Below are 13517 nucleotides of genomic sequence, written 5' to 3' on the forward strand. Positions count from 1 at the left end.
TTTCCATTTGAGAGCTAAATTTCTTTTTAATGTGTTTAAAAAATATAAATTTTGCAAAAATTTCATGGAAAGTTTTGATATTTTAAATTATAAATAAAAGTGGTTTTACTATTTTCATTTTTATTCTTTTAATAAAATGCTAATAAATTTATCCTTAATCTATGTATCGACTTTATTATAGGCTGTTATTTTGTAAGATCAAGGGTATTTATGACCAAGGTTCAAAATTTGGTGGAAATATCGAAGGTTCAAAATACAGAAGTTTCTATGAAAATATCAGAAAATATCGAATATCGATAAAAATTCACAACAAATGATGAAAATTTATTTTAAAAATGAAAATTTTTGTTTTAGCATTATCTTATTTAAACAATCAATTATCAAATTGATTATAAAAATTGCAAAAATATTGAATAGATATTATATTTCTCTTAATTAATTTAATTTGTAATAAGTGGTAATGATCACAAATAAACTATTATTGATAAAAATATGCAAAAAATATATATATTTGATAAATTGTTTATTGATTAAGATAAAACAATCATTAAAATTACATTATATTTTACAAATATCATCTCCATACTCATAGAACTCTGAAACAATTGAAAATTATTAGTATCTTTCTTATTCTTGTTTTGAGATGTGAAATGTAAAAAATAATTATTAAAAGATGTATATCCTTAATAATTTTTTATGTAATTATTAATATGTCTACCATAAGGATTTTGTATTAAATATAGTTGTCATTGATGATTAGTATAATATATTCTATGATCTTTTTCTTGTTATTTGTTTAATCTCATTCTTGTTTTGAGATGTGAAATGTAAAAGGTAATTATCAAAAGATGTATCTCTTCAATAATTTTTTATATAATTATTAATATGTCAATTATAAGGATCTTGTATTAAATATAGTTGTCCTTGATGATTAGTATAATCTATTCTATTATCTTTTTCTCTTTATTTGCTAAATGTTATTAATCTAAATACTATCAATATCAATTCTACATAATATTGTATTTTTATGTTATTATTTTTCAATATTATATAATCAATTATTAACTTGTAATTATGGAATTCTAATGAATCCATCTTATACAAAAGGTATAGCAAGTATATATATATATATATTATCAATGAATAAAATTTATTAAGGTTATTGAATTTAATGTACGTTATTTTATTTATATCATTAAATACTTAAAAAACAATTAAAAGATTAAAAAAAATAACACTGAAGTTAATTTAGTAAAATAATTTACTGAACATTAATAATATTTTAAATTTTTTTATAACAATTAAAAAAATTTCATAGATATTTTCAAAATTTACATGGAAATTTTTGAAAATTTACATGGAAATTTTCAAAATTTCATGGATATTATAGATTTTTTAATTGAATTTTTAAGAATTTGATGTAGATATTTGGCGGAAAATTTCGATGAAATTTCGATGGATATTATGGAAATTCTAGCCGTTTTTATTTGGAATCTAAATTTTATTTCGATCTTTTAAAAAAATAAAAATTTCAATTTTTTTTTGTATATTTTAAACCTTATCTATGATGTAGTCCTTTTTTCATCACAATATTATACAATTCAGATATGCACGAGGCATTTCTCAAATAAAATGTTACTTAGAGCATCTCCAATGGTTCTCTGTTTATTTAAAAATCGTTTGCTATATCAGATAAATAGATAAGATTTAAAAAAAATCTTCTCCAATGGTTCTGTACACTAGTTCTGTCAAGCTGATGTGGCAATAAAAAAAATATAAACTGTGAAGGACACTGTCTACTTCTGAAAGTTTTGTTAGACATGCTGAGTCAATATTTTATTTATTTTTATTGATTTTTGTTAAAAGAAAAAAACTTTTTCATGAGTTTTTGATTTTTTTAGTTAGATATAATTTTAAAATAAAAATTACACATTAACATTTAATGACATTTTAAACATAATCCATTAGAGAGAAATTGCCTAAAACATTATCTATTAAATAGAAAGAATGTCATATAAGCATAAATACTTTCCAAAATCAATGCCACATAAACTCCAATAGAAATAACCATCGGAGATGCTCTTAGTGTTGATATCCTAATTACCTGCATCCAAAAATTTTGGATTCATAGCAGCATTATAAAATAATTAAAAAAACATATAATAATAACAATCATATTTTAATTACACATTTTACTACTTTCTGATTTTTTCTAACTTCAATTGAGGACATTTTCCTTTTTTCCTTTCAATCAATTTGAGGTTTTCATGTCAATTATTGATTAAAAAAATGTATTTATTAACAATGCAATTTCGAAACTCAAGAAAACTAAAACTTTAATGATGGAACACATGAATAGAGAAAACTCGAGTAAACTTTAACGATGGAACACATGGATAGTTTCTCTGGTGCCAACATTATCGATTTTTCAAATCGGTTTTAAAAAACAAGAACATCTAAATCCATTTTTTTCGTTTTGAATTCATTTATATTCAGACTTTTTTTTTTGGTTAAAGGTTAAAATTCTGCTAGATTTGATGTTTATTTTGAAATAGAAAAATAAAATAGATTTTTCATAAATTAATTTAGTAAAATATCAATATATAAAGGCGGAAAGTGACAATTAGACAAACTTTGGTGTATAAATGATGTTTTTTTAAGCTTTGAGAGTGTCAATATATTTTTATTATGAAAAATACTACATGCACCATCTAGTCTATTAGCATATCTATTAAGAATACACGTGTCATTATTTGATTGATTTATATTTAGTAACATTTAATTTTTCAAAAGTTCACTGATCTGTTTTTAAATTATATTAATATGTTAATCAATTAAATAATAATATATATTGGTAAATATGTTGGTACATTAGAAGTTATTTGTAACATTACTTTTTCATCATAAATAAGTGAAATCTCTAAATTAAACAAAATTGAAGGTAATGAAATATATCAAACTCTAAAAAGTGCAATCAAAACTATTAAATTAAACACAGTATTAAAAATTTTGCAAAATCAAGAGTGTTATTTTGAATGAACTCTGAGTTCAAGTAAAGAGATGCTTGATTTCGCATGTGTAGGAAATGTAAATGAGTAAATAAATATGGTAAATAATTAACTTTTAGTTTTAGGTAAAACATAAATTTATGGTTAAGAAAGCCATTACTTATAATCCATGTACGAGAAGTTAATAATATAACAGAAAAATTATTTCCTGTTATACGAAAAGCATGAAATAAATGTATAAAATGTCCAAATTCCAAGTTCTATGAAAAACAAAATGAAATTAAGCACAATATCAAAACATTAATAAGCGCCCTTTTTATAAATTGTCATTGGTAATATTTGAAGTTGAAGATTAAATGAAGAAGTTATTAATATGATGGGAAAAAAAGCAAATATTAGGACTGTTCATTAAACTCACCACCGCGTAAAACTCAACCGACTTGACCTACCTCGATCCAATAATAAGAGAAACCAATGTCATTCGAATGGATTACGGTTTGATTTTTTTCAACTCAAGTTCATCAGATCGGATATTAAATTATATATTAGAAATCCGATATAATCAATATTGATTAAAATTGTATTAATGATGGTCACATATAGGTATTTGTGCTGTTAGAGGTAATTGTCGCACATTGGCATAATATAGTCACATATTAGTAACTACAAGCATAAACGCAAAATGATAGCCACATAGAGGCAACTTAGGCACATCATGTGTAACATGGTTATATATATATATATAACAATGGATATATATGTGTAACGACAGACATATAAAGATAACTGCGATACATTTTGCATAAAATAGTCATAGACGTATAACAATTGCTATACAAGCATAATGATTGGCATACATGTGTAACGATGGACATACACGCGTAACATTGACACATTTTGCGTAATATGATAATGATATTCACATATGCATAATCATGGTCATACATGGTAACTTTGGTACAATTTGTGTAATAATAGACATACATGCATAAAGATAGGCACACATGCACAATAATGGGCACATAGAGGTAACTTAGGCATATTTCACGTAACATAGTTGTATATATGCATAATAATAAGCATATGTGCGTAACAATGAGCATATAAATGTAACTTCAGTACATTCCATATAACATAATCACATGTGTAAAAATGAGCACACAAACAAAACAATAGGCATATAGAGGTAACTTTGGCACATTTCACGTAATGTAGTTACATATGCAAAACAATAGGTATACACATGTTACAATGAGCACACATGCATTATAGTAATGGGCATATAGATATAACTTTAGCATATTTCGTTTAACATGATCACATATATTGAAGTATTTGAGAACAAAAGCAGTGTGAAGCTCTTTTATTCGACCAAAAGCAATGGTAAAGCTCTTTTTTTTTTTTTTTTTTTTTTTTTTTTGTAGTAATACAATTTATGTTGTGTATGCCCCCATATAAGTTGAACTCATAAATTTAGTATAAATTTAAGAAATAAATAAAAAACAAAAGGAGATTAAAAAAAAAACTGACCCATTAACAAAAAATAAAAAATAAAATTGCACAACCGAAATTATCAATGTTTTATTAGTAATCACGATAACAGCCATTGGTAATTTTTCTAGAGTATATGTTACATTTTAAAAAAATTACTATGGTGCGCATTGGTATTCCTGATATAGTTTTTGATAATTTGCTAATTCATGCTTGTGGTTTTGTTTTTTTTTTTTTTTTTTTTTTATGGTATCATAATTATTTATGTTGTGTATACCACAATATAAGTTGTACTCATACATTAAATAAAAATTTAAGAAATAAATAAAAACAAAGGAAATTAAAAAAAAAATAAATTTTGACCCATTAATAAAAAAATAAAATTATACAACCGAATAGGAAGTCAACGGGGCAGGACGGGGCCTGTTTTTAAAATCCTGTGCCCATCCCCACGGGAAATTTTTTATCCCGTCTCCGTAGTTTTCCCCGTTTCTTTAGAGGCGGGGTGGGGATGGGACATGGCTTATTTTTTTGAGAAATTTATAAATTTTTTTTTTATGAATAAAATGTAAATAAAGTAACTAAAATGTAATAAAAATACAATAAAATACATTAAGGTCCAAATTTACAATTATAATAAAATACATCCTTAAAAAATATAATAGTCCAAATATATAAAATATATATATACAGGGTAGTTTCGGACCGGGACCTTTATTCCCCGGTTCTGGCCCGTCCCTAATTCGGGCCTTAAAGTTTTCTCCCTAGCCCGTCCCGCGGTCCCAATTTTTCATGGAAAAACTGCCCCGTTAGGGGAGGTGCACTATGATTTTCGGGATGTACAGGGTAAATTGACATTGCTACAACCGAAATTACCAATGTCCTATTGATAATCACGATAGCAGCCATTGGTAATTTTTTCAGAGAGTATGTTACATTTTGAAAAAATTGTTGATGACACCTATTGATATTATAGATATAGCTTTTAGTAGTTCCTTTGCTAATTTGTGAACATGTTTTTTTTTTTTTGTTTGTTTGTTTGTTTGTTTATAATGCTCCATGTGATTTACAATTAATTACGTTGTGTATGCCAACAAAAGGAAAAAAAAAAAAAATCAACAAACCAGAAAAAAAAAATGAAATTTCCAATGGCCTCTAGATAATCTTGATAGTAACCATTGTAAGAACTTTATATGAAGTTTAATATACATATGTTTACTTATATATCTTCTTTTGGTTTATTTTCATGTGTACAATTTTCTGTTTAGATATAAATGTTATTTTTATTACAAGTTTCATAATACTATAAATATTAAACATAAACATATCAATTTTCAATAAGATACACATTGTAATAAGTTCAACAAACCAGTTTCTCAAAAAAGTACATGACATAAATTGACTATGTATTGTTTAGACATGAATGCCAATTCCAAAAACCTTGTAAAAAGTTTAATGATAATTTCTTTTTTAAAACTCAATGATAAAAATACATAGACTCATTTCTTTGGAACACTAGGCATTAAATTATTGCACCAAGAATTAAATTATAATCTTGATTGGTCTTGTTGTTTTTGCACTCCAAGGCTCACTTGTTTAGATCTTTACTATGTCTGATTTTTCTTCTACAAAATCCTCTTCTAAAAACTTTCTATCTTCTTCACATACATTTTTTCCTTTTTTTTGATGGAAGAATGGAGAATGAGCATTTTTTTTCCCAATTAAATAGTCATTGCATTTAAGCACAAAATGACCTCTAAAGCAGGAGGATTACAACTAAGGCTAGATATTAACATACCAACAGCTATATGTCCATGATATTCCTAAGAATAGCTTCTAAATTACAACAATTATAGTAAAAAGCAATATTAAGATGAAAAGCCTTCTTAGCAATAAGGTCTACTACTGCATTCAAACTCCTTAAATTCCAATTAATACTCCAATCAAAGCACCTAAACCAACTCCAAATAGCTAGAGTGACATATTTGGAGCTCAATCTAGAAGGATCTATAGGTGTTCCAATTTCCTCCACCCTAACTGTAGCATCAGAAGACTACTATAATTTATTCCACCCTTTGCTTCTACAAATTTAAAGGCTTATCCTATCGCTTCCATTTTAGCATCAAAAGTGACGAATAAGGAATGATTTTAAAGGCAAGAAACAGAAGCGTCTCCGTCCAATCCCTCACAACAAAAGCTATACCAGCTATTCCTTTTTCAAAGCAACATCTATGTTCACATTCCATCAACTAGACTCTGTGGCATTCCAATTCTCATTAAACCTTAGCTACCTCTGCTCTAAATTATCGCTCATAGCCATAAACTCTTCAACTAAACTCTCAAACTTTACCACAATCTCATTAAAAGATCTCACATCTCAAAACATGCTCTCATTTTTGAAATTCTAGCAGCAATAAAGAAAGGTGATAAGGAACGTGGTAATAAAACCCGTATTCATATTTCTGAAACAAGCTTCTACAGACAGATTAATATAAAAATCTACCAGCTCCTCAATACTTGAAATTCTCCATTGCTTTAGCCGATATCCCCATATATTAGCAAAGGCCAATAGTTAGTTCCGATGACATTCTTTGAACACATGATAGGTAGTCTCAATCTTAGTTCCACACATCACACATTTCATATCCCTTTTTCCCAGCCTACTACACAAAATCTCTCTCGTTGGGATAACATTCGCCAAAATTCTTTGTAAGAAATTTTTTAATCTTTCATGGATTTGTAGCTTCCACAAATACTCAGGGAAAGAGAAGGAATGGGAGAGGGTGAGAGAAATTAATGTGGTGGGTGAGTTGTTTATTATTATTGAATAAAAGTATAGTTGAAATGGTACAAAAGAATGTGGATAGATAAAAAAAAAAAAACACTTTAAAAAGGAGGAAGCATCTACTGTTTACAACCTGCTTAGGTGGAAAATGGGCTAAATTCTCCTTTGGAACTTACCATGGTGGATTTGGATCACAATACAAAATTTCAAAATCTAAAATTGATTCAAATATGTGGCTGTTAAAATTTGAGAATTTTACTCTATTTTCATCGCCAAAGGTCTAGTGAATCTTAAAATCTATCTGTAAGTGGGTGTCCTATGATGGGAGAGATAAGCAAAAAACCTACAGAAGGTGAAGAAAGAGAAGATAAGGCCGTGCTTCCTCAAATAAGATCTTTGACACTTGACTGCCTACCAAAGCTTGCAAGCATCTCTTAAGACATAGTTACTTTTGAATGGCCACTAATCGAACGAATAAATGTTAACAAGTGCACCATATTGAAAACATTCTTTTTCAAATTGGATAGCACACCAACACTAAGAAAATGGAAGTAGATAAACAAGATGGTTGTTTCTGGTGGCATTATAGCTCATATATAATGTGAGGGTTGTTTCTGGTGGCATTACAGCTCATATATAATGTGGCACCATTGGTGAAGGAACAAAGAATCAGATTGTTGCCTCAACTAAAGTTTTTGATGCTAAATTGAGTGGCATATTATTGCAAAAAAAACAGCACCACTCATGAATCTTCATAGTGAAAGTATTTCTACAATTAAAACAAAATTACAATGCTTCACCTTTCACCCTTGAACTCCTTTTTGAGTTATGAGTTCTCATAATCATATATACTAATTTTCCATATGTCTTGTTATTAGTTATAAACTACCAATAATTATGTCCCAATATTCCTAGATTAAAGTTCTGTGTACTTTTTTTCTTTGTCAATGAAGTAAAATTTATATCATGAAAACCTAACCTATTGATGGACCAAAATTGCATTAGTAGTACTCTTAAGACAATTATCTTTTTGGTTTATACTAAACTACCATGATTAATAAAAAAATAAACTACCATGGCTTTATTTGTTAACTTTGTACACCCTCAACCCCAATTTCTTTCTTATATGACTATTAAATGCTATGTAGCTTGTTTAACTGCCAAAAAAAATAAAAATAAAAAACATAAGTAAAAAAGTAAACAATGAGGAGGATCTTCCAAATGTAATATCAAATGTATGCCAAATATAAAAATGCATATGCAAAAAATATTAACTACATATATATTAATCAAGAAAAGGCATAGTTACCAAGTTGTTCCATCTTTGACATGATTCTCGTTCATTATCCTTTTGGATAAAGCTACATAGAAAGAAATGCACATATTGGCTAAGATAATGACAAAATAAAGATACCAAGAAAGATAAAATCTAAGAAAAATGTACAAATGATGGTTTATACATCCATCATACCATAGGAATGTTAGTGAATGTTTTTGACTCTTGTAGAGGTTTGCCTACATATATGCATTTACAATAAAAAGAATGTCAAGTATAAATATGAATAAATAAAAGAAATGAGTCTGTACTTAGCACAAAAAAAAAAAAAAAAGAAAAAGAAAAAAAAAGAAAAAAGAAATGGGTTTTTTAATGGAATGGAAAAGATCATGTTTTAGTAAGAATTTGTGACCATTTATGATGTGAAGACAATGAAGTGTCTTTGTGCATGGCTACTTTCTACTCTAAAATTCCCATATCTCTTTGTTTAACAGCCAATACAACATAAAAAAGGTTAGCTTTGGGAACTTGCTTCACTCTTTTTGTGCTTAGATTATATGTTATTGTATTTACTTCATTGCTATTTCCTGTGTCTTTAATAGTCATAAACACAAGGTTACAGACAAATGAATAGAAAAATTGGATATTGTATCAGGCTATCAGTTGTTGGAAAAATATTAACTACATAGTAGCACTAGCTTAGTTTCAAATTAGTTATTTGATTCATTGTGAGAGTGATGTTTAACTTCTCACCAGGCAGGTTGAAAGGCTTGTTGATGGAAGATATGGGGTGAACCTACTAATGGATGTACCAGCAAGAAATTTGGAGAATGTTTTTTTTCAAAAGTAGAGATCTGGTTGCATGATGTGGACATGACCATATAAGAAAAGGAGATGGGTTTTGGAGAAGAAATAATGGCAAAGACAAGATGCTTTAATGGTTCATGTCTGAATTTGAAGTCCCACCATGAGTAAGGAAAGTTAGGAATATTAACCTAATTTTTAATAAGCTCTTTGAAAAATGGACTTTGAGGGGCATCATATCCCACTCTTATTCAGAATTATGATTTTCATCCACTAAACTAGGACTACTTACTTCTCCACTAACTCTATAGAATGTTAAGAATATAAATTGCCATATATAAAAGAGCTCTTGAGGGCCCTGCGGAATGACAAAATTACAATGATTGGCATGTGTGGGATAACTAAAAGGGAAGGGGATCTAAAAGTGAAAAATTCATGTAGAAAGTAAAGCATCTATTTGATGAGGTGGTGATGGCAATTGTATCTACAGATCCAGATGTGCAATGAATCCAATGTGAAATCGGGGATATGCTAGGACTCAATCTAGAAAATGGTAGTATAGCTGAGGGAGCAAAGATGCTAAATGCAAGAATGACATTGGATTCTAATAGGTTCCCTATAATAGTAATTGATATTTGGAAAATACTTTATTTGGAAGTGAGTACAACAAATGATGCAAGATCATATTGATGTCATAGAACTTGATTTATTTGTATGAAAATTTAGTGCAATTTCAAATTGATCTTTTCATCCAAATTCACAAAAGGACCTCTTGGATGCTTTAATGGATGATGGAATCAATTAGTTGTACTATGTGGGTTTTACCGTATGAAAGAAGTTAGTAAGAGAGCAAAAGCATTGGATATATTTGATGAGATTTTGACGGTGATTCTTACTCAAAAGCTTAACTTGAGGAGTATTCAAGATGAAATTGCACATTTTCTTGGTCTAAAATTTAAAACATAGAGTTTATTTGGAGTATAAAGGTTGTGGTGAAAGATTATCATATCCTAAAAGAATCCTTCAAATATTAGATGATGTATGGACAATGTTTGATTTCGAGGAAGTAGGTATCCAATTTCATTGTGATCAAAAGGGCAAATTTATGGTATCTTCAAGAAACTAAGATACATTAAATGGGATGAAAACCAAAATTTTTTTTGTCTATTAGTGTTTTGCTAGAACATAAAGCTTGGCCTTTTTTTAAAGAGATGACAAGCAATTCCTTCGAATCTTCTAAGTTATGTACTAGCAAAAATGGTTTTGAGTGAATGTGCTGATTTGCCAATTGCTATTTCAATTGTTTGAAGAGCATTACAACATAAAGCAAGCATATTTGGAGGAATGCACTTTAAGAACTAAGAAAAACTAGCTCAAAGCACATTTCATGAGTGAAGAAGGAAGTGTACAAAAAAATAAAATTTAGTCTAGCTATAAATGTTTAGAAAGTGATGAAGCAAAAATGAGTTTTTTGTTTTGTTTCCTATATCTAAAAGGTAGTGACATAATGATTGTAAATTTACTTAGATGTGGGCTAGGACTTGGCTTGTTGAATACATCGATTCAATCATTGAAGGAAGAAACAACATTATAGCATTGATTGACATGCTCAAAATATGGTTTTTGTTGTTAGATGGTGATGTGAAAGGGTATGTAAAAATACATGATGTGGTTTTATCATTATCAAGGGAAAATGTGGTTTTTTCATAAGACATGGTGTATGACTAGAAATTTGGCCTAATGAAAATGTTTGTGAACCATCATACACCTCTAGCACATTAATAACGAAAGAAATATGTGCGCTTTACAATAACATGGATGCTATAAAAACTACTCTTATGATGTTGCTACATGAACAATCTAGGCATTCCACCAAACTCTATTCTCAATCAAATGGAAGAACTAAAGATATTGAGAAATCTATTCACCATTGGAGTGCTATGGAGACTAATGATACTTGGTTTACGTGGTTCTTGCATGCTTGATTTACCAAGTGAAACTAGGAATTTGTCCAATCTAAGATTGATGACTTGATTGGTTGTAATATGGTTGCAATTTCAAAGACTGTCTTATCTATTTATGTAGGTTTTGAAACTAAAGACACAGCAAAAAAATGTGAATGAGGAGCAGGAACTCTTTTCCATTACCAAGTATATATAACACATACAAAAGTTAAGTTTGGTTACCAACTATTGTTACTTAGTCAACAGTGCTGCCCATACATCATGTAAGATTTTAGTACACAACACATTTTCAAATTTAAGCATAACATAAAACTAATGTTTGAATTTTTTTTTTTTTTTGATATTTTGATAATATGACAGCAAAAATGCTATAGTCATGAACACTCCTTCTTGGCACTTTTGTTGGAAATACTAAGATCATTTTTTAATGTTTCAAATTCACTAAGATCATCTTTTAATGTTTGACACTTGATCCTTGACCATGCTTTTGTCAAAATATTAGCAAGCTAAATCTTTAACTTGTAATGAACCAGCTTCACTTCACCATTTCTGTCAACTTCCTTACAACAAGATATTTGACTGGAATATATTTTCTTCTTCAATGTTTACCTGGATTTCTACTATGGCAATTGCAGACTTGTTATCACAATATATTACCATAGCTTATTCTTGCCTCTCATTCAAATAAACAAACAACTTTCTTAGCCATAAAGCTTAGTTTGAAACAGTGGCATATAACAACAATATATTAAGCTTCAGCTGTTCATTGAGCAACTTAACCTTATTTTTGCGAATTACATGAAGATGGACCTGAATCAAGCAAAAACAAGTATCCAGAAGTACTCTTTGAATCCTCTATATTGCTAGCCCAGTCATTATCAGCATAGCCTTCCAACTTGCCTTCTCCTTGCTTCGAAAACCTTACACCATAATCTATAGTGCCTCTAATATACCTTAGCACTCTTTTTGCTGTAGAATAATGAATATGTGATGGAGCATGCATAAACCGAGAAAGCAACTCACAGGAAACATATTACATCCAGAAGCATATAAATATAAGCTGAAACGTCAAACTTGGTAGCACCATCTTTGAGTTTAAATTTTTAATTGTGAATAATTGGAGAATCAATTGGATTGAACCTCTCCGTATCAAATTTTTTTTTAAGTAGTTCCACAACATAGTTCTTTTGAGATATGAAAATTCCATGACTAGATTGACATATTTTTATGCCAAGAAAAGTAACTCATCAACCCCTAATCTGACATTTTAAATACCTTTGTATTTTAGCCTTAAAATTCAACACACTTTGTGAATCTCTTACTGTAATAAACAGGTCATCAACAAATAGAGAGACAATTAATTATTTATCACTTGAACCTAATTTAACATACAAAGTAAGCTCATTCTCATTTCTTTTAAATGTCTTTTTCCATAAGATGTGAGTTGATTCTTCCATACCAAGCTTTAGGAGCTTGTTTTTGGTCATAAATAGCCTTATGCAGCTTGTAAACTTAGTCTTCCTTTTCTTAAATAATAAAACATTTAGGTTGTTCAGCATACACCTTTTAATTCAAGTAATAATTTAGGAATGTAGATTTTACATCTAAATGGTATACTTTCCAACTTTTATGAGCAACAAGATCCAGTAGTAATCTGATTGTCTTATACCTTGCAACTAATGCAAACGTATCTCCTTAATCAACACTTGGTTACCGCACAAACTCCTTAACCACCAACGTTGCCTTATGCTTGTTTATTGTACCATTTACATTAAGTTTGGTTTTGAAAACCCTTTCAATCTAATTGTCTTTTTCCTTGAGGTTTGTCCACCAATTTCCAAGCCTTGTTTTTATTTATCATACTGATTTCAGTTGTCATGGCCTCTTTCTATGTCTCAAATTGATTTGCATCATAGAAAGTGATTGGATCACCTAATGCTAGGTTGCATCACTCATATACATCTGTTAAGGATCTAATAACTCGAATTCCAATGGCATTTTCATCATATGAATCAGCCTTATCCTGAATTTCATCATGTTCTTAGATAAAATTCTCTTATAAGCTCTGAGTTGCGCTTTTTTCCTAGTTCCAAATAGCAACTTCAACTTTGACATTTCTACTAACAACCAGCTTGTCAGTCTTCAAATATTATGCTCAGTATCTTTCTGTGTTGCTATTATAAACAACA

Source organism: Ziziphus jujuba, chromosome 1 (assembly GCF_031755915.1).
Source record: "Ziziphus jujuba cultivar Dongzao chromosome 1, ASM3175591v1".
Lineage (NCBI taxonomy): Eukaryota > Viridiplantae > Streptophyta > Magnoliopsida > Rosales > Rhamnaceae > Ziziphus > Ziziphus jujuba.